The sequence below is a fragment of the Micropterus salmoides genome, unplaced genomic scaffold, assembly GCF_014851395.1.
Source record: "Micropterus salmoides isolate LMB-PRFRI ecotype aquatic unplaced genomic scaffold, ASM1485139v1 Ms_hic_scaffold_2, whole genome shotgun sequence".
Lineage (NCBI taxonomy): Eukaryota > Metazoa > Chordata > Actinopteri > Centrarchiformes > Centrarchidae > Micropterus > Micropterus salmoides.
In genome coordinates, this window is record NW_024041150.1 from 19,083,554 (window position 1) to 19,106,553 (window position 23,000).

The 23,000-nt window shown below is 39.9% G+C and overlaps 1 protein-coding gene and 2 long non-coding RNA genes across 3 annotated transcripts in view; 1 reads left to right on the forward strand and 2 right to left on the reverse strand.

Annotated features, from left to right (window-relative positions):
* LOC119912223 overlaps positions 1-23,000 on the reverse strand; it is a 359,916-nt gene that overhangs the window by 255,191 nt on the left and 81,725 nt on the right. The gene's annotated exons all lie outside the window — the stretch shown is intronic.
* On the forward strand, positions 6,642-7,307 carry LOC119912244. The gene is made up of 2 exons (XR_005446109.1): positions 6,642-6,876; positions 7,181-7,307. It is a non-coding gene; the product is annotated as an uncharacterized LOC119912244 (long non-coding RNA).
* Positions 15,481-16,095, reverse strand: LOC119912238. The gene is made up of 2 exons (XR_005446103.1): positions 15,877-16,095; positions 15,481-15,750 (listed from the first exon to the last, which is right to left on the reverse strand). It is a non-coding gene; the product is annotated as an uncharacterized LOC119912238 (long non-coding RNA).

The window sequence follows — 23,000 nt, forward strand, 5'->3', positions numbered from 1 at the left end:
AGTAGACAGATATAGTTTATATGGAACTTTCATTTCATTATCCTCTTTCTTATAAGATTAAATTATTATTTTTTATTTGTAGTTTCCATCGCTGAAGGATCCAGAACATTCCTGTAACAAATTACATTTCATGAAAGGTCACTAACGAGGCAAGTGATATGCAGTTGCATGAAAGTTGTAGTTAAAGTAAATAATATATAGTAAATATCCTGTAGAATACAAAAGGATTTGGAGTTTTGTTGGTTGTCTTACAGCTCTATAATTAAAAGAAAAATTCAGACCTCTTTTATGGTGACAAATCAATCAATCAATAAACCTATTTAGACTTTAAGTAATAAATCACTTAATTATTTTATTGTCAGGAATTAAATTAGAGCGATTTTGGTAACTGACTAATAGATTTAATAAGGTAAAACAGGCAAAACGCTCATGCTCTGTAAGTTAGTTAGAACATGTGATTGAAAATAAAACAAACAACAATACTCACTCTGCGATCATGACATTAAATGTAGCCGTTGTGTGGCAGATTGCAGTGATTCTGTCAAATAATTGTTTTAGACGTTGACCTTGAGTGGAAAACTTCTTAAAAGCTGATAGAAGCTGCTCTTCAATGTCGCACACCACTCTCCCGACAGTCCCCAAACGTGTGAATGGACAATGATGCCAGAGCAGGCTTTGGCAGGTGGACAGGATGACAAGACTTTAGCTAGGTGAAACGTAAAATCTGACGCGTAGACTAGAAGAACACGTGTGCATGCGAGAAGTCATGCCATTCAAACATAAAAGTTGTGTCAAGAAGAGACACGAGAGAAAAGAACAGTAAGAGAGGGTTGCAAAGCTAACAAATAAGATTGTTTTGGATTTTTTTTTACTAAGGACATTGTCAAAGATTTTGCTCAAATCAAGGCTTGTTGGATACCATTCAAATAGGTGAGTACAAGTACCTTGTCAATTGGTGTGGCTGTTGTGTTGCTGTTTTAATGGCTGTTCCCACTTCGGGGTCAGGTCGCTGCTGAGCACCTGTTTGATATTGTGGATGTTCGTGTAAGGGCACGGGAAAGGGGGTGCAGAGGGAGCTGCAGCCCCTATTGACAGGGAGGAACACAAATTACATGCAAATTACATGTGACAACAGAATAATAATTTAACATCAGAAGCTGTTTGTACTGTTTTGTCATGATTATAGGAGCTACATTGGTGTGTTGCGGATTAGCTCTGACAGTATCTGTATAATCATGTACGCACAAATGATCCACCAGCACTCAACCCAACTAATTATTTTCTCAGATATATCCCACCTCTACCGGTCCTTTTAACTTTCCAGGTGATTTCTTTATTTTGCTGATGTATGCCAGGCGATCCCACCATCTCGGCGCGTATCACAGACTGTCTCAGTGGTTTGTTTCTTCACGTGTCAAATGTAGATAACTGAGCATCGTAATGCCAGAGCAGCGTACTACTCGTCATTAATAGAGGAAAATAGGAACAACCCCAGGTTTCTTTTCAGCACTGTAGCCAGGCTGACAGAGAGTCACTGCTCTATTGAGCCAAGTATTCCCATAGGTCTCAGCAGTACTGAGACTACAACTTAATGAGCTTCTTTAATGATAAAATTCTAGCTATTAGAGACAAAATTCACCAAGACCTGCCCTCAACTGGCACCAACTTATCTCTAAACTCAGGAACCTTAGAAACAGCTGTAGAACCTGATATATGTTTAGACTGTTTTGCTTCCCTCAATCTTTACCAACTAACTTCAATAATTTCTTCATCTAAACCATCAACCTGCCTCTTAGACCCCATCCCGACTAGGTTGCTTAAAGATGTTTTACCCTTAGTCAGCACCTCTATACTAGATATGATCAATCTATCTTTATCAACAGGCTATGTACCACAGTACTTTAAAGTAGCTGTAATTAAACCTCTTCTGAAAAAGCCCAAACTTGATCCGGATGTTTTAGCCAACTATAGACCTATATCTAACCTTCCATTTCTCTCTAAGGTTCTGGAGAAAGCAGTTGCTAAACAGCTGTGTGACTTTCTACAGAGCAATAGTTTATCTGAGGATTTTTAGTCAGGATTTAGAGCTCATCATAGCACAGAGACAGCTCTGGTGAAAATTACTAACGACCTCCTTATTGCATCAGACAAAGGACTTGTCTCTGTACTGTTTTTATTAGATCTTAGTGCTGCATTTGATACCATTGACCATCAGATCCTATTGCAGAGACTGGAACATTTCATTGGCATTAAAGGAACCGCTCTAAGCTGGTTTAAGTCCTATTTATCAGATCGATTTCAGTTTGTACATGTTAACGATGAGTCCTCCATGCGTGCCAAAGTTAGTCATGGAGTTCCACAAGGATCTGTCCTCAGACCAATCCTCTTCACTTTATATATGCTTCCTTTAGGCAATATTATCAGGAAATATTCCATAAGCTTTCATTGTTATGCAGATGATACTCAGTTATATCTATCGATCAAACCAGATGAAACTTAGCTAAACTTCAAATGTGCCTTCAGGATGTTAAAACCTGGATGACCTGTAATTTTCTAATGTTATACTCAGATAAAATTGAATTGATTGTTCTGGGGCCTAAGCACCTCCGTGACGCATTATCTAAAGATATAGTTTCCCTTGATGGCATCGCCCTGGCCTCCAGCACCACTGTGAGGAATCTTGGAATTATCTTTGATCAGGACATGTCGTTTAAGTCTCACATTAAGCAAATTTCCAGGACTGCCTTTTTTCACCTACGTAATATTGCGAAAATAAGGAACATCCTGTCTAAAAATGATGCAGAAAAACTAGTCCATGCATTTGTTACTCCTAGGCTGGATTACTGCAAATCCTTATTATCAGGCTGCTCGAAAAAGTCCGGCTCTTCAGCTGATCCAGAATGCTGCAGCACGTGTTCTGACAGGAACCAGGAAAAGAGATCATATTTCTCCTGTTTTAGCTTCTTTGTATTGGCTTCCAGTAAAATCCAGAATTGATTTTAAAATCATTCTTCTTACCTACAAAGCTCTTAATGGTCAGGCACCATCTTATCTTAAAGAGCTCATAGTACCTTACTACCCCACCAGAGCACTGCGCTCCCAGAATGCAGGGTTACTTGTGGTTCCTAGAGTCTCCAAAAGTAGACTAGGAGCCAGAGCGTTCAGCTATCAAGCTCCTCTCCTGTGGAACCAGGTTCCAGTTTAGGTTCAGGAGGCAGACACCATCTCCACATTTAAGAGTAGGCTTAAGACTTTCCTCTTTGATAAAGCTTATAGTTAGGGCTGGCTCAGGTGAGTCCTGAACCATCCCTTAGTTATGCTGCTATAGGCCTAGACTGCCGGGGGGATTTCCTATGATGCACTGAGCTCCTCTCTCCTCTACTCTCTCTCCCTGTGTATGCAACCTCAACCCATTATTGCATGTTACTTACACAACTTCTCCCCTTTCTGGTAGTCTTGTGCTTTCTCGTCCCTCTCCTCTCTCCTCCTATCACTTCCTGCAGGTTTTCTGGCTCTGGAGCTGTGGAGTCTGGATCTGTGGCTGCGGGTCACCTGCTGCCCCCGTGTTCCTGCTCGGCACCCTCTGCTGCAACGACTATTGTTACTAGTCCTATTGTTATTATTGTTATTATAATAATTAACATTACGACTGTTACCATTAACACTACTATAAATATCTATATTTTATTTAGTCTATAGCAACATCACCTTTGCTGTCTGTACCTCTGTGTATATTGTGTAGGCTGCCTCCCTCCCCTCCCCTCTCTCCTTCCATCCCTCTCTTTTTCTCTCTCTTTCTCTCTCGCTCTCTCTCTCCCTCTCTCTCCTTCACCCCCAACCGGTCGAGGCAGATGACCGCCCACCCTGAGCCATGGTTCTGCTCGAGGTTTCTGCCTCTTAAAAGGAAGTTTTTCCTTGCCTCTGTCGCCTAGTGCTTGCTCTTGGTGGGAACTGTTGGGCTTCTGTAAATAGCATCATAGAGTACGGTCTAGACCTGCTCTTTTATGAAAAGCGCTGTGAGATAACTGTTGTTGTGATTTGGCGTTATATAAATAAAATTGAATTGAATTGAAATTGACTCCGCAACCATCACTCCAACCAAGGTGGTGTGTCATGATTGATGACGTTTTCAGACCATGTTGCTGCTGTCTCTCGGTCATGCCGCTTTGCTCTATACAACATAAGGAAAATCAGGCCCTACCTCACCCAGCTTCTGGTACAGGCCATGGTTATCTCTCGCATGGACTATTGCAATGCCCTCCTAGCAGGTCTCCCAGCTTGTGCGGTGAAACCCTTACAAATGGTTCAGAACGCAGCAGCGCGTCTGGTTTTTGATCAGCCCAAATGGACTCATGTCATTCCGTTAATCAGTGACCTCCACTGGCTCCCCGTGGCCTCCAGAATCAGATTCAAGTCACTAATGCTTGAATACAGAGTGAGTACTGGGTCTGCAACCATCTACCTAAACTCCATAATACAAACTTACGTTCCTTCTCGGCCACTACGCTCCTCCAACGAACGCCGCCTGGCTCTGCCATCCCTTCACACAAAGCAATCCCAGTCCCCGCTGTTCTCATCTGTGACACCACGATGGTGGAACGAGCTACCATACGCCATCAGAGCATCTCTAACGCCATCTCTAACTTCAAGAAGCTTCTGAAAACTCATCTCTTCCGAGAACACTTCCTCTTATAACACCTCTAACTCCTAACCTCTAACATGCACTTCCTGTGCTCTTCTTCTTCTATCCCCTACAATTATCTTGTATTGATTGCACTTTTTGTTAACTCTTCCTTCCTTCCCTAGGTATTTACCCCATTAATGTGATATGTACTATGAGCTCTTACTAGTATTTATTGCTGCTCTTACTAGTAGGTATTGTCAGTTGTAGATCTGTATTTGATGCTCTGTTGATGCTTGTATGTTGTTCCTCAAATGTAAGTCGCTTTGGATAAAAGCGTCTGCCAAATGAGCAAATGTAATGTAATGTATGAGTGTTTTCTTTAACGGTTTAATTTCATGATTAGAAAGGCGGCTGTCAGTCATTTCAATGGTTTCCAGCAGTGCAGTGATGTCACAGCAAATAACCTGGGACATTTATGCAGAAAAACTAAAAACTGTAGTTATAAACTTGAAAGTGAAATGGGATGAATCATCTCCCCATTAAGAAAGATGCTGTGCGCATTTACGCACGAGGTACAGCTGCATAACGTGTGATGACCCCAGGGCCTCTGCCGGGTTGTATGTGTGTGTGTCTCTCTGTGTTTTGTTGCAGGGTGAACTTCCTGGTGGAGTGGAGCGGAGGCCATCAGGCAGATAGGAGGCAGCTGGCCAGTGTCCAGATTGCATAAAGCCCGCCATTTCCTGATTGTTGCGGGCTTTGACTGCTTGCTTTTTCCTGGTCCCCAGCACCACAGCGTGTTGCTTTGTTGTGCTTTTGTTCATTTAGTTAATCTGGCGTTATGTTTTGCCAACCACATTTGTTAAGCTTTAAAAGGATTTGTTATATTTGTTACATTTAACTACTTTTGTTAATAAACGTCAATGATTATTTGAATCTCCCGACACTCTGACAGGATCGGACAGGATAAACTGACAGCAGCCTCTCTGATCATGAAAGTAATTCGTGAAAGCACATAGCCTATAGAAATCTATTTACCCATGATACATCAGGGGAGCTACCGTCTTGTTAAGAGGAGCCAAGCTCCAGCGTAGTTTGCACCCTTCCTACATGAATCTCTACTTTCGGGTTCCCGTAGCAAGGAAATAAAGTTACTCTTTTACTCATGGATTTTTTTTTTTATGCTGCCAAAATGTTACTTGATGGTGTTGAATTACAAATTTTTAAAAACACTTAATTTTGGGTTAAAATGTGTATGGTATGTGCACACAGCTACAATGTTAACTTCATACTCATATGATACACCGTTTGAAAGCTAAAATCCTCGTGATTCGAGCAATGCAAACCATTTCAAGATACACCACATACCATATCACCACAGCGGGTACAATCAGCCCCTCTGTCAGACCACCCAGTACAATCAAAAGTGACGTGACTCACCTATGAAGCCTCATAGTAATCCACCGATCAATTATATTCCAACAAAAACAGTCTTGTTACATTGTCAGAGGTCCAGATGATCCAATCCAGTAAAAATATTTAGTCCAAAACACATTATTCCATCAATAAGTCCCCAGGGACTGCTGCAACATTGTTTCATAATTGCCGGCAGACGTGGTTCGTATGTCATGTATGATTTGAATGTAAACAACTACGAGAGCTTGTATTCAAATTAGCCGCTGAACTCTAACCTTTCGACTGACACCAAATCCGACCCAATAGGAGCTCACATGTCCGTTTCACAGCCTTCAATAGCCAACGAGATCCCGCGCTGTAAGGAAGGGCCAGCCCCTATTATTTCATGGGTAGACCGAGCCAATTGCAAGCAATTGTGCCGTGACTGGCACTTTGTGTAGCCAATAATAATAAAAAAACACATCTGTGTCGAGCTACCGGCTGATACGGAGCAATGCAACAGCAGCCACCTGCTGCCAAGGGGAGGTGCTGTTTTGAAAAAAATCCGCTAAGACATAAATTGTGTCAATTTATGGTTACTTTGCTTTAGTTGTACTGAGCAATCCAAGCCTAGGTTCACCCAGGGCTCTCAGGGCACTCCCAAACTGCAGGGGGCAATCATGCAACAAAAGTTGGTGGAACCAACTTTTGGGGAAGTAGCTTTTGGGACTATATTTGCCTGCGCACCCACAGAGAGAGCATGGCATTGAAATGTTTGTAGAGAGTTCGGTTGGTTCTCTCATTTATTCCTGGAAAAGGATACTATGATTACAGCTCCTGATCACTCAAAGACGCAACTGGTAGGACAATTTATGATTGACTGTGTTTGAATATATTGAGTTTTAAATGTTCAGGTTGGATTGTAATTTGCAATTTAAAATAAATAATGGGGATTTGTTATGTGAATGTTGAACTTGACAGAAGTAACATGTGCATGAGTTTAATTACGGGATTGGTATTTTCTTGTTAAAATCCTAGGTTAGACTTAAGGATCGTGTTTAGTTTGTTTTGAAGATTCAATAGCATTTATTTATTATTTCTGCGAGAAAGTGGTATTGTGATTTATGTGTGACTGATTCATGGTTTGGTTTGTGTATTTGAAAGGTTATCAACCTATACCTACTGCCCCACACTGATCTATCAAGTCACATTCAAGAAACTATACCATATTATTCCATCACTGGTCTATCAAACCATCTCAAAGAAAATAAAGAATCAAGAAGTGAAAAGATTGAGTTGTCCTTTGCGTTCTTCAGAGAGAAAAGCAGTTTTCAAGTTTGGGCTGAGCTGTAATCAATTAAAAACACACAGAACTTGACACATACACTTAAACCTGTGTAAAATAGTCATTCTTCATGGTATTGGTATGAAATTTAAACTAGGACTAGGTAAGGCTTTATCCTGTGGTCCTACAATGTTTTCCAGCCAATAAGTCCCAGCTATAGTTGTCTGCATGCATTTGTTAGCAAGCATTTTCAAGCGGAAAAATTAAAAATATATTTTAGTTTATGGTGTTTAGACGTATATTAATCAATTCCAGTAGCACTTACAGTCATTCTGATCATTCTCAATCATTCTTTTGGGTTTGACACTCCAGTGTTATCTTTCAGAGAAGCCCAAAACCATGAATCTACTCCAAATGGTTCAAGAACTACATTCAATTTACTTTGGATCTGCCTTGAATAGACGTTTTTCATTAATTTTACAGGAATGTTAAGAGGATTTATTAGTAATGCACTATGTAACTGTGTTACAGTAAAAAGCAATACATTACTGTAATTGCGTTACTTTTGTACCACATTATTCCCAACACTACATGCCCACATTTCTACTCTGCAGCACCCCTACGCCAAAATGTCTTCCCCCGCACCTGTGTGCGTGTGGGTATTAAACCGTGTGTGTGCAGTAGATGGTCTGTTTTGGGGACATGGTGTTGTTTTTAAGTAGGCCACTTTTCTTTCTTATTTACTATGTCTTGCTTCTCTGTTGAAGAGGAATGTGGTTGCCGTGATTCAAGTTATTGTACTGTATTGAGTCTGCGTCACTTTAGTACAGTGGACACCTCCCCTGCACTCAGCTGTTTGTCGTGACGTTTCAGGATTTTGACAATGACAGCACTGGCCACGCTCCTTATAGCTTTCTCTTTGACTTCTGTACTGTGCAAATACAAAAGTCTAGGTAACACGGAGCAATTCCTGGACGTCATTTTGTGAACAGAGTTATGAAACAGAAAACCACAAACTCCTCTTTGCCTTTTCAAGTTCCTCAGGGGGACTGTAGGAGGTAAACAAACTCTGCCTTTCTGCAACTGCACCAACAGCCACTGGGGGTATTTTCTTTCAGGGCTTAACTTTCTTTGTTCGTGAATACCAACCAATACCAGCACAATTTTGGATCCCTAAGGAAACTGTTACGCACAAGATAACGTTTCATGCCTGCAGAAGAAGACGGATAAACTCCATGCTTAACTGAGAGAAGATCACCTGTGTGTTCCACCTTTTCAATTTTACGGCGACTTCACTGATTCCTGTCGCTGCCGCCGAAGAATCAGCCGTACCGTTGAAACTACTGGCTTCATCAGAACCAAGCTGAGAGAAACTCCGCTGGATTTCCTAAAAGGTCTGACACTACCAAAGCGACACGTAAGAGGCTTTCATATGTCTGGGCAGCAGATAGTTATATATAACTTTGCTATTGTAACTTACTTGTACTAGCTTCATGTGAATTTCTGTTAACCACATTGTACCTGGCACCAATTTCTAGGAAAAAATAACATACCCAAAATAAATCAGAAAACTCCTCAAACACTAGGCCTAGATGCATCTGGTGTCCTTTGAAAGGTCAGAAGCTAAGGAATATAAATCCATTGTACATTAACATATTTATTTTACCATTACAGACTACATGGAGATGCAATACAGAAAAAATATTTTCATCCTCGCCTGGTAAAAAGCGCTATAGTTTAATGCAATAAACCATCAAAAACATCATAAAATAGATTATAATGCACCTGAATACCTTCTAATACACCTGGGGCTGTATTACAGAAACCTCCTAACCAGCACATCCTATCCTAACTGAGATATTATCTGTTACATCGCCTACAGCCTTTCTACTAACGAGTGTTTTGTCATCAAGTAGAATCAATTAAGTTCTGTCTGTTGACATTTTGTTGATTTGTAAAAGCAATTAAAGAGCAACCATGTGGATTAAACGAGTTAACAAACACTACGTGGTGGAAAAGTAAAAGTTAGGACAGCTCAACAGTTATCCTAAAGTTAGGACAGTTTATTTAAGATTTTATGAAGTTAGGATGTTTCTGTAATACACTTACGTTAGTCCGCAGCCTTTATTAATATTTTTTTACCTTCATTATTAACTTTTCCGCAAAGAGTAACCTATGGGTTTCTGCCAGGGTCAATGGGGGAGCACAGGAGGAGCCACCACCGGGTTTCCTCTGCTGTTTGGACACATCAGTTGCCTTTCATATCACTTGTAAACGGACTGATTTTCTTTTTAACAGCATCAGCGCTTTGCTGGATGCCGGATACGTGGCGGTGACTGTGCTATTTTAGTCCACTCTCTCTTAAGCGTTACGTGAATTTGGATTTCTCAACGCAGGTTACAACACCTCTAAGTCATCTGACTTGAAGTTCAATGATAGTTGTGTGTATGTTGCATTAAAAAAACTATAGCAAACAGCAATAGCATAAAGTTTAGCTTGGAGAGATGAGAAAAGTGGCATTGGTTGCTAGGTAACAGACATAAAAGTTGATAACCGATGTTGGATTGAGTATTTAGGATTTCCTAACCTGAGATAAGATAGGATGAAGTAAAATAAGATAAAGTTAGTTAGGATTTGCTTCTGTAATATCAAATTGTGAACAATCCTATCTTAGACCCTTCCTATCTTAACTTATGACTTAAGATAGGAATTTTCTGTAATACAGCACCTGGAATACAACTGTAACTGTAAATGTGATGGAAATGGAAAAAAAGTTATTACACTATCTTTCAAAATATACCAGGCGAATGTCCATGTTTTGGCATAATTACTGTTTATATGTTCACTTTTGTTGGGGGTTTTCTTCAAAACATTATTTCTCTCCATACAACCACTTCCTACTAACATAAAACTTCCAAAACATTGAAATATTGATAAAAAAAAGTCTATATATGACCAAAATCACTCCCATGCTTTATAGGCCACAGCTTGAGAACAGAACATCCTACTGGGCTGTAAGTGGGCTCTATCTCTTTGTATTGAAGAGACGAATCGATTGATATCCTGCATGTCTGTAGCTCAATCAGGTTGCCAGCAGAGGCCGATAAAGACCGCCTCCGCCAAAGCAAACTCTTCTTCTCTACTTCAATCTGACATTAGAAGTGAAACTTATTGGCTCACCAAGATGGCGGCCCGCCAGACGGTCTCTGTTGACAGATTCAGTGTGTGAAAACGTATCAGTATTTTTATTTTTGCCAGTTCACTACCGTTCCTCTCATTGATAAAGTTGTAGCTGAGTGTTTGCAACAGTAATTAGGATTTTTGGTGTTTGCTTCTTTTGACTGAGAACAGATCCAACTGTACATTCTATCTAATCCAAAGCCAGCAACCGCTGCTGAATGGACGTTCACTGCTGGAGCCTGTAGGATAGATTGTGGTATATTGTATATAGCTTTTCTCTGTGTCTTTCTCTCTTACTTCTGCTTACTAAACCCACATGCGCACACCACGTGATCTCTGAAGCTAACCAGACCTGTGACCCACAGCAGGCTAGCATCACAGTGCGTCTCCATTTATTTTTGTAGTTCAGGGGAGAGTGATTTTCTGCCATCTTGATCTTGAAATCATATGGTTTGAACCGCCATCTTGATTCCAAAATTAGCTAGCATCGGGCACATTCCGAACTGGATCTGCAAACACACACACACGCACGCACGCACGCACGCGCGCGCGCACGCGCTCTCTGGTTTGTTGTATGCTTTTGTATGATTCGATTTGGCTTTATTTCATTTTGCTTAGAATAGTTGATAGTGATTTACTTGCTAAAGTTGTTAATCATTGATCTATGCTTGGATTGAATAAATCCTGTTATAATTTTAAGAAGCCGTTGCCTGTGAATATTTGTGTATAAGATTAAGAGTTGGTTGCCACAGCCAGTGTATGGACTCACCCTTCTCTTTTTGCCATCTATAGGTGGACAAACCCTGTTTTAGACTGATCATATTTGGTTATTGGTTGTTACTGGTTGTTACTTCCTTACGCTACTGAATGTAACTGAACTGTATTTGTACAAAAAGCACAACAGAAATTCACACCTCACAAATTATTATTGAAAGAATATTTTATATGTCTGAAAAAAATTCTGGATTGGATCTTTAAGCCACAATAGTGGCAATGCATACAACAAAGAGATCCTCACAACAGCAGACGTATTAAGTAGTAGTACTAATAAGTAAATACAAAGCAGAATAATGAGGTCAAACTTTTAACAACTTAAAACAAAGATTTTAAGTATTATAGCCATAAATACTGTCTTCTGCATCATCTTATGCTTTTAGTTTTTATATTTGATATACATATATATTAATTCATGACAAAACAAACTTCAAATTTTTTGTACAAATATGATTGTGAGAAGGATATCAATTACAGTCAAGCATAAACACATATAATTGTTCGTATGGTATTAGTTTAAGCAGACTATGTTTGTCTGTCCCCGCGACCCTGTACGCAGGATAAGCGGTTGACGATGGATGGATGGATGGATGTTTGTCTGTTGTTGTGACTTAGATGAAGATCAGATCACAATTTATGCAGATATCCCTGTAATTTCAAAGAGACCACATACTTTTTCCTGCGACATTATATAAATATAAAGAATAACTGACTTGTTTCTGTTTTAGCAGCAGATCCAAACACATTAAGTAATGAAAAACAAATAGAAGAAACATGAGCAAAAAATAATACAGTTGTAGAAGGGTATCAATTAAAGCCGCCCTCTAGCCAGTTTTAACTGCCAATATTGTTTAAAGTTCTTTCTCAAACAGATAATGGGGGTGTGGTTAATAATCGGATGTAATACATTACCATGACAACCAAAAACTTTGTCATGTGTCCTCCAACACCGCATGACTTATGACATACGTCACAACCCCGTTTTAACAACTTTTGCAACTCAAAATTAAGCTATTTGTCAAAAAATATTTGGTGAACTGTGTGGGTAATCAACATTGTAAGGAAATGACTATGAAATATCATATAAATGTCAAAATACACTGGAGGTGGGCTTTAAAATCAAGCTGTTGAAAGTACATTTATGAACTAGTCACTCAAGGCAAAGACTCAGACATGTCATGAATATAACAAATGCAAATACTTACTAGGGCCTTTTGTTGTGGAACGCAGAGTCAGAGATGTTTTGTGAAGATGGTGTTTGTTTACATGGAAAGAAGAATATGTTGAATTGATCATTTGTTCTTGAAAATCAGACAGACAAACTTCAGTTGCATCATATATCTTAACAGAAAATAAAATTAAACAGATTTTTGATTTATACAAAAAAAGAAAATAAGATCAAAGCTGCAGGCAGCATTGGACGGGTGTAGGGGACGTAGGATGGGAGCTGCGGCACTGTTTCATTGCGTGTTTTGAACTGGTCACAAAAAAGAGTTAAACATCACTTACTGTGTGCTGTAGGCGGCGCTACAGACTGCCCACTAATTATATGTTGTGTATCTACACATGAAGTGTGGACCACACTCTGAAAATGCCTGTAGATCACGTGATTTTTGTCACAAAGGGCTTACCTCTGGTTGCCAGTGGTGCTATGACACTGAGTGAATATTTGTTTTTATATTATTTATTTATAGATGTGTTTAGGGCACTAGTCTTATCAAACATGTAAAGTTTGGTACAGAACTGAGCATGTAAACTGAAGTTATAAAAAAGTTCTCGCGTTATAGCGAATCTTCAAAATTCGACGCCACACCACAGACACCATTCAGTGAAAACTCACAGGCCTGTTTATGCGCACACACATGTACACAGACACACACAGTCTCACACATAGACACAAACAAATTTAGGTTGTCCCTGGTAGAATTATTCCTGATGCTTTTCTTTCAGTTACTTATTTAAATTAATTATTATTCCAGCTCTCATGGCTGTGCTGTGTTTCTTATTTAGTTGTCATACTATGTCAGCTGTTTATTGCTGCTGTTCGGCTGGTTGTCTTTTACTATTAATATTATTTTTATTGTTTGTTTTTGTTTGTTTGTTGTTGTTTTTCTCCTCCCCAAGCCCCCCTCTCTGTTCTATTGCAGGTTTCGTTGCTTTCTGCAATTGGTGTTTCCCACAGCTTTTCCCTGTTGTCCCCACCTTCCATCCCCGTTTCCCCTTCTCTTACAGGTCTTGTCCTTTCTCTGTGCTGTCTGTTTGTGCCCCACCATCCCCGTGTCTGCCCCCCTGTCCGGCCCGGTGACAAATCAATATATAATTAAATAAATAATAAAACAGACAAAGGAGTATATTAATACTCTCTTGTTAAAGTAAAATCTGTCTGGCACAATATGGTATCCAGGTCATCATTCTCTATACCAGGCTGCTGGGCAGGACAGGTTTAAAAAACAACAAAAACAAAAAAACAACAAAAAAAACCCTAAAGGATATGAATATTTCTCCAACTTCTTTGACCACATTCCTATCTTTTTGGATATGTTGTGAAGAATGTTGGACATTTTCTTGATCTTTCAATTCAACAAAGAAAAAACAATCATATATTATGAGGGAGAAAGAAAATAAAAAAGAAATGCTATAAAAAAAAAAAGAGTGATAGAAACCGGTGCATGATCACTGATAGTGATAGGGTGAATCTGAGTGTAGTAAATGTCTTTCATAATTGAGCTGCTAACCAAAAAATAGTCAAGGCGAGTATATGAGTGGTGGACTGGTGAAAAGAAGGTATATTCTCTAAGAGTGGGGTGGTGAGAACGGCAAACATTGCAAAGACCAAAATCGCTCATGTATTGTTTAAGGATGTCTGTTGATTTCCAAATACGGTGACCACCTGCCGTACTGTGCCTGTAAACTGCTGGATTACATACCACGTTGAAGTCCCCTCCTAATATAAGAGCTGTGTCTGAGTGAGCAGAGAGTGAGTTGAAGAAAGCATGAAAAAAGGAGGGGTCGTCAACATTTGGGCCATAGATGTTAACAATGCATAAAGGAGTATTTTTGGTGTACTGATGGTGTCCGTTCATGAATGTGAACTCATACTAGGGCTGGGCAATAAAACAATAATTATAATTATCACAATATAATTTTCCTCAATAACAATATAACAAATCTTCAATAAATATTTGATTTAATTAATTTAGATCACATATCAATATCTTATTTTGTTGGTCAAAAGATTTTACTTCATTTTACTCATGTATATTTGTTGTTTTGAATGTTCTACCTCAGATTTGTGAAGGGATCCACTGTTTGATACCGGGCTGCTGTTTGGCATCAAGTGTTTCTTCTGACCATAAAGAAAAGCACAATAAGCCATCTGGTTTCTTCAACTTTCATTAAGAAGTAAAATCAGCCTTTAAACTTATAATAAAATAATGATTAACTAATGATTTGACATTTTTGGTGATAATAATCAATATCAAATGATATGGAATGTTTTTATCGTTAAACATTTTTAGCCATTTTGTCCAGCCCTAACTCATGCACTTTTGTGTTAAACTCAATACAAACTACTAAAATAAAAGAGTACACATTATAAAGAAAGATATCAAGAAAATTATGCCAGACCGAACTTAAGTTTTGCTTTCACTTTCTGGCCAAGCTGATACAGTACCACTAAAGAGAGAGGAAAACATGGATAATCCATGGAGACAAACAAATCATGGTGAAAAGACAAACTTTAGAAAGGTATTTTAACCTGTAGTTACAGGTATTTTTTTAGTCATGCACAAATAAGAGGAGGATGTGATGTAGACACAAGACTGGATCTTCCTCTAACCACTTTAAACTTGAACTTGTGTCTTCCAGCCACAACAGACAAAAATTTTATATGACACGCAGCCAGATGTCAATGTCTGCAGCGCAAACGTACCATAAATGTTATAATAATGGCAGGGTCTCACATTACCAAATACTAAAACAAATACACGCTAATTACATGTTTTACAGTAGGCATTAAAATTTTCCCACCAGCCTTAAATGCACAGTTTACAGACAGTTTAAGACCTTCATTTCCCTGATTTTATTTTTAGACCTTTTAAGGAGGCATGAGAACCCTGTAATTTATGTTCTAGCCTACAATGACCCCCCCCCCCCCCCCCCCGGCAGTGAAATCAAACTCTTTTATAGGATAAACATATCAGAAATTCACACATCTCACAAATTATTATTGAGAGAATATTTTATATGCCTTAAAACGTTTCTGCAATGGTAGCAATACATACAACAAAGACATCCTCATAGCAGTAGAAGTATTAAGTAGAGATATTAGTATATGTAAATACAATGCAATATAATCAAAATGTGAAGTCTAAATAACTTGAAAAATGTTTTTGTATTGCATATCCATTCTCTTTCATTTCGTCTCATCTTTTCTGATCACACGTCTCAACACTTTGAAGGAAAACTGTGGTGACAGGCCGTATCTTCTAAAGAGCTAGATTTAAAATAAAACCACACACACATAAAAAAGAAATGTTAATACTTAACAAAATAATTTGCAGATAAATTGAATTAAAAGTAAATACAAAGTAGTCATGGTAACAGCATGTAGTGGACTCACGTTCTCCAACACACTCTGCAAGTCCGAGTCTGACAGCTTAGGAGTCAATGATTCTAATTCCACGTTTGTGCCAAGAACATAATCTGTTGATGTAAACACACAATATGCATAAGCATTTCATAATCTTGTAGAGTGGTACACAGAGAACAACCTACTGCCCAAAGTCAGCAAAACTAAGGAGCTGATCATTGACTTTAAGAAGAAGGAGATAAAGAGACACACTCCTGTCTACATCAGTGGAGCTGAGGTGGAGCAGTTTCACCTTCCTGGGAATCAGCATCACAGAGAATCTGACATAGTCATCTCACATCTCCACGCTGGTGAAGAAAGCTCAGAAACAACTGTATTTGTTGAGGAAGCTTAAGAAGGCCAAATTCCCGTGCCAAGTTCTTTTCAGCTTATACAGAAGAGCAACAGATAGCATCCTAACTGGAAACATCACAAACTGGCATGGGATGTGCACGGCCCAGGACCGGAGGGCTCTGCAGCGGGTGAAAACTTATTTTATCCATTTATTTACCATTTTATAAGTGATTCTATATTAATGGGTTAGGGTTATGGGGTTAGGGTTTTATTGTGACAAATGCATACCTAACTATAAAATAATAAAATAAATAAAACAGGATAATGGATTGCATTAATATAGCTAAGTATTCAACATAATATGAAGAATCACATGACTTTCTTGTACCTGCTTCTTCTAACCTTTGTGCCTGTGACTGACTCTGTTTCCTTGTGCTCTGCTCTAGTGTTCCTGGAGACCCTGCTCTGCTCTTGTGCCACTACATTACAGAGAACGCCTAGTTGGAGATTCACCACTGGGGACTCGCTTCTTATTCAGCCAGCCTTTTCCCTGGCTTGCCTGCCCGTGCGCTTACCTGCCACCCCCTCACCACACCGGAGGCACCTTTCCCCCAGCATCTAGCCCATCTAACCAAATCTTATGTTCAATAAATTCTGTGAAAATCTTCCAAAATCTCGCCAAGAAAGGGAGCAGGACAGCAAGTTTAACAGTTAAAACATAAAACAATAGTATAAAATACAGATCAGAACATTTACCCTTTTAGCTACAAAAGCAACAGACGCAACCCACTATCTAACCCATACATTAAAAATTAAATCAGTAATTAAAATACATCAATGTAATGCCTGCTTATTCAAAAACAGTTATATTCGTCTTTAATGGTTAATGGTGCATAGCACGAGAAGGCAGTCTTTCCCAGCACTGAAGTCACACTGGGAACAGCCTGCTGGATGATGACTACTGACCACAAGCTGAAGATGCTATTAATGCAATGCGGTAATTTGCAGACGAGTGCCTTATAAATAAAAATACATAAATGGAGCTGTCTCTGCATAGCTAATGATGGCCATCCCACCGTAACATATAATCTACAGGGATGTGTGCGTGATTTAGCCAGTGTAATAAAATTCAACAATGCATGGTAATCAAGAATCAAGTTTCTTTAACAACAGTGAGGCCGCATGCATTTATACAGCAGGTCCCCGTAGTCAAGTACCGATAAAAAGGTAGACTGGACAAGTTTCATTTCCTTGCTTCATAGGGGAAACAACCTCTGTTTTGAAAATACAAGCCAAGTTTGAGCCTGAGTTTCTTTAAAAGCGTATCTATGTGTATATTAAAAGCTCATTTATCATCCAGTCAAATACCGAGATATTTGCAGCAAGTTACCCTTTCAATGACAGTGCCATTTAGTGTGTAATGGCTAAGGTTCTCCTGAGCGTGAGCTCTAGCAATGACATGAACTTGTTTTTTTGGGTATTTAAAAGTAATTTGAGGTTGTGCAATGAGAACTGCGATGTAGAGAATGCAACCTGAAGTTGACAGCCTGAGCCAGGGTAGGAGAACATGTGTTTACATAACTGTGCTATCTGCATAGAGATGCAACTTTGCTCAATGCAAATGTTTTCCAATATCATTTACGAAAATGGTCATTAAAACGGGAGCCAAGACTGAGCCCTGGGAGACACCTCAGGAGATCTCAAGGGGTTTAGACATGTGATTTTCAACATAGACACTCTGCAATCTATCAGTGACATAGTTTCTAAACCAATTCACAACCTCTTTACCAACACCCACATTAATAAGTCTGGATAACAGTAAGTCATGATTGACTGAGTCAAATGCCTTAGATAAGTCAACAAATAATGCAGCACAGTGCTGTTTTTCATCAAGAGAATTAATAATAGCATTGGCCACCAATATAGCTGCTGTTAGGGTACTGTGTCCTGTCCTAAAACCAGAGTGAAACTCACTTAAAATGTTAAAAACTGTTTCATCCGGACATTTACCAGAGATTCAAGGATATTTGCTAAAATACATAATTGTCCTAGTCCTGGAAAAAGAAAGAATCTACTGGTGTACTGAGCAACAGACGTCAAACAGGTCGGCCAAGGAAAACAACAGAAGTTGATGACAGAAATATCGTAGAGCTGTTAAGAAAATCCCCAAAACATCAGTAAATGACATCACCAACGACGTCTACAGTGCAGCGGTGAAGGTATCACAATCCACTGTTCTAAGAAGACTCAGAGAGCAGAAATATAGAGGCCACACCACAAGATGCAAACCACTCATCAGCAGGAAGAAGAAGGCCAGATTGAAATTTGCAAAGAAGTACAGAGATGAGCTGCAAAAGTTCTGGAACACAATCTTATGGACTGATGAGACCAAGATTAATCTCTACCAAAGCGATGGAAAGGCCAAAGTGTGGAGAAAGAAGGAAAGGGTTTATGATCCGAAGCATACAAGCTCATCAGTGAAGCATGGTGGAGATAATGTCATGGCTTGGATGTGCATGGCTGCTTCTGGAACAGGCTCAATAATATTTATTCATGATGTAACTGATAGTGGTAGCAGCAGAATGAATTCATCAGTGGACAGAAACATTTTGTCTGCCAATTTATGGAGAAATGCATTGAAACTAATTGTGAGGAAGTTTATCATGAAGCAGGACAATGACTCAAAGGATACTGCCAACAAAACAAAGGACTTCATCAGGGGAAAAAGTGGAAGGTTTTAGACTGGCCAAGTCAATCACCTGACTTTAACCCAATAGAGCTGCATTTCACCTCCTTAAGAGGAGACTGGAGGGAGAAATACCCCGAAACAAACAAGAACTGAAAGAAACTGCGGTAAAACCCTGGAATAGCATCACAAATGAAGAATGCAACAGTTTGGTGATGTCGATGGTTCGCAGGCTTGAGGCAGTTGACGGCGACAGCATCAGCCTCAGTGCCAGGGAGAAGGAGCAGGGAGCAACAGCTGATGCAGGTCGGATCCAAGGAGAAGCAGCAGCACTGCAGCCACAGAGCCGTCAGGAGAGCCTGGAAGAACAGTGACACAGCAGCAACACACACCAACAGCAGAGGCAGGCAAAACGATGAGCAACGCCACCGCGGCCACACACCAATAGCCAAGCCAGTTTGGATCCTAGGAGGAGCAGTAGCACTGCGGCCACAGATCCAACAGGAAAGCCTGGAGGAACGGTAGCACAGCGGCTACACACCGACAGCAGAGGTAGGTGAAATTACAAAGAGCAGCGCCACGGCAGTCACACACCAGCAACCGAGCCAGAGTGGATCCCAGGATGCAACAGGAGACCCTGCGGGAACGGCTGCATACACACCACCAAACAGCTGGGCGGAACAGAATGGAGACACCACGGCCACACAATATACTGATTCAGCAGAGGAGAGACTAAGAACACACAACCCACTGATTCAGCAGGTTCAACAAAGACTCAGGTTCAGATTTAACAAAGACATAGACAGAGATGGGACACGCTGCCTGCACAGTCCCTAGATACTAGGTAGCTTTTTTCCCAGTTGATCACAAACCCCAGGCTTTTGAAGTGCAAGATCAGCTGGGCTGTGTGAAAAATCGCCCAAGTCCTCATGATCTCTCCATGACAATGAGGTCGTCTAAGAAGAAAACGACCCTTGTGCCCTGCTCACACAATGGTTTTAGCATGGTGTCCATGCATCTGCTAGCACGGAAGTCCATTTCCTCCTGATGCCCAGGAAAAGTAGTGGTATGCGGCAGAACTGAAGAGAGTAGCCATGTTTCCATTGTAGTGGATCAGCTAGTGTCGTTTTAATTATATTATGCGATTATGAGATTCCAAAAATGTCTGTCTCTAAGCCTGACCCAAGTGTAAGGTTTGCTTTCCCTAAGTGCCGTTTTGGGCAGTTAGACTTACCACCTCTGGTGAAGCTGAGATAAGACTCGATGCCCTGAGTGTTAAAATGACAATATCAACATTAACCAGAAACTAACTTTCTCCTGAACAGCCTATCAGGAAGGAGGGCAGGAAACCCTAAACTGTCCCTCCACAAACGTAACCATGGCAACTGACCTTCCTCTTTGTGTAATTACCTCACATCAAAGGATATTCTCATCTTCACACCCAGATGTGAATTGGTGGGAAACTCCAGACGCCAGAGAAGGACACTGCCCCAAATTCCTTTGTGTGGACAAATGAATACTGTCTCCTTTTAACTTGCCTATTACCTTGTTTGATTAAATAATCTTTGTTAAGATACTTAGCGGGTCTCTCCACTTCCATTTGAGTAGTTATATTACTGTGTTGTTGCTATTTAAAAGAAGACTCCATATAAGTACATTTTGCAGTGCTCTTTGCAGCAATGATTCCTGACATTCGTTTAAGTGATGTTTTTAACCAATGCTTTATTCCCAACACTTCTTATATTCCCCCAGAAATGATATGATACAGAAATGGTATCCTGTGCTACTTGATTAATTTACTAGCTTGAATGTAATGTTAAATAACTAATTTCCCCAGGACCTGAGCAAGTGATTGTTTTAAAGAAATAATCAAAGTGATCTTCAGTTTCCTCTCGTGGAACAAGAGTCCCCCAAGAGGACAAACTAAGTATTACATGCTATCGTTCTGAAATACCGCCCCTGCTGTTTAATGTATCACTCTGTATTTTATTGGGTATAATCTGATGCCATGTTCGTGTAACTTGCTTATGTACTCTAAGTAAGAATGTGTAACAGCCAACATTACCCAGGAAATAGTTTAGTGGAAGTTTAGTGTCTTTCATCCTGAAAATGTGTTTAACTGGTAACCATTCTAATATTACAACAACTAAGTAATTGTTTCCTTTGCTTTTATAGAATGCTTGAAACCAAGAACGGTATAACCGTTTGACTGTTCCATTGTGGAGAGGTATTTGATTAAAATACGCGTATATAGTCTTTAGGACCATATTAAAAGTTAATACACCGAAGTCTCGGAGGAGACCAGAAACCAAGCCCCCTGGGGACACGCCCCAAGGGGCCAGACAAACAATACAGCGGAGCTCTTGTTGCTCGCTCTCTTCTCATGTACTCTGGTTCTTCAGCAGCTCTCGGCACACGCTCAGCGTGCTCCCGTGGTTTCTAAAGCTCTCTTTGTCTTCCAGCAAACTTTCGTTGATTTATCTTTTTCTTTTGTTTGTAAAGTCATCTTATTTTCTTTTTGTAGAAGTTATCAGACCGTTAAGTCACGCAATTTTAATTCAAGAACGACCAAGTTCTTTTTAAGCTTTATTTCGTCGAGTTAACTCACTCCTCCCCACGACAACAGTCGTCGGGAGCCAGCCACGTGGTTAGTTACGTGAGCAGTAACAAAGGACAATCAAACCGACAACCCGAGCAAAGGTTAGCAGCCTATCCCTGCAAGTTTTCTTCACTAAGCCAACCAGGGGGACCCCCAGGACAACCTGCTAGTAAAAAGCTGGTCCTGGCGTACCAAGACGCAAAGGCCCAAGCGTTGACTAGTCGTGGGGCGCCGACCAGCAACCCGGCTGGGAGAAACAACAAGCAGTAAGGCTAAAACACTGCATTGATGTCCAATAGTCTGTTAATCCATTAGCTTTAATCCTTAAACATTCCTGCCTAAAACCCCACCGAGTTAGAATCATATAACCTGCTTTTATTAGTTCTCTTTCTCCATATGAATCAAATTCTCCCCACAATAGAACAACTCAATTTACATTGAACTCCACTACATTCTCATTGTTTGGATTCTGTCTGTTTAGTCATTGTGTATGTCTTTGATATATTTAACCGCATTCATATCCACCTTTAGTTAGTTAATAAATTTCACTGTAATCACAGGAACTGTGTGTGTGTGTGTGTGTGTATTGTTTAGCTCCAGGTCACTGTAACGGAGGATTTACGGCTTTGATATGAAATTGACTGACTGATTTTATAGAAATGATTAAGCAATTACTATTAACTGATCACTAGGAACCTAGGGAGTCTGGAGACCCTGGGCGAACTGAAATTCCTGAAAAAAAACGAAATATTATTCATAATTTGTATTAAAAATCATACGTCGCCATATTACACCATCCAGCTTATCAGTGTGTCATTCCACATGGAAATGTGTATGAGTGAGCAAAACGTCAGATCTCATCTTTGGCACTGTCCACCACCAAACTCTCCATAAATACAAGTTTAGCCCAAGGGGGGCTGACATCAAAAGGGCCAAGTGGGCCATGGTGTGTTCGAGGACACCACGGCCTGACGTGCAACAGTGTTTCATGGTGCAGTCAGCCTAAACACAACTGCCATGTTAAGTGACATGAAGGACATGGACACCCAGGATGCTAAGGCAGTAGGGACACTGCTATTTACATTTCACGCACGTATCTGTAGCAATGTCCTATTGGTTGGCTATGTGCACAATAAAAATTTAATTGGGCAAGTGCATGCATGTGATTGGAGGAGGTAGTACATGTAGCATGGCTAAATTAGCTATGAATTTTAATAAATTTATGAGAATTAATACCCAATTATGAATTTTAATATTCAGAAAATATCAAAAATCTCTCGTTTCAGGGCACCACCGGAGATGTTATTATCCTAGAGTCTCCGGACCTCTAGGTAGCTTTTAATAATTATACAATTATTACTAGTGATCAGTTAGTTAATAATCGCTAAATTATCTTAATCAGTCAGTCTCATATCTAAAGGGTCAATTCTCTTGGCAGAGACGTGGAGATAGTCAACACACACAGTTCCTTGATTACAGTGAATTTATTAACTAATTAAAGTGATATAAAAGGGTGGTTAAATACAGGGAAAATAA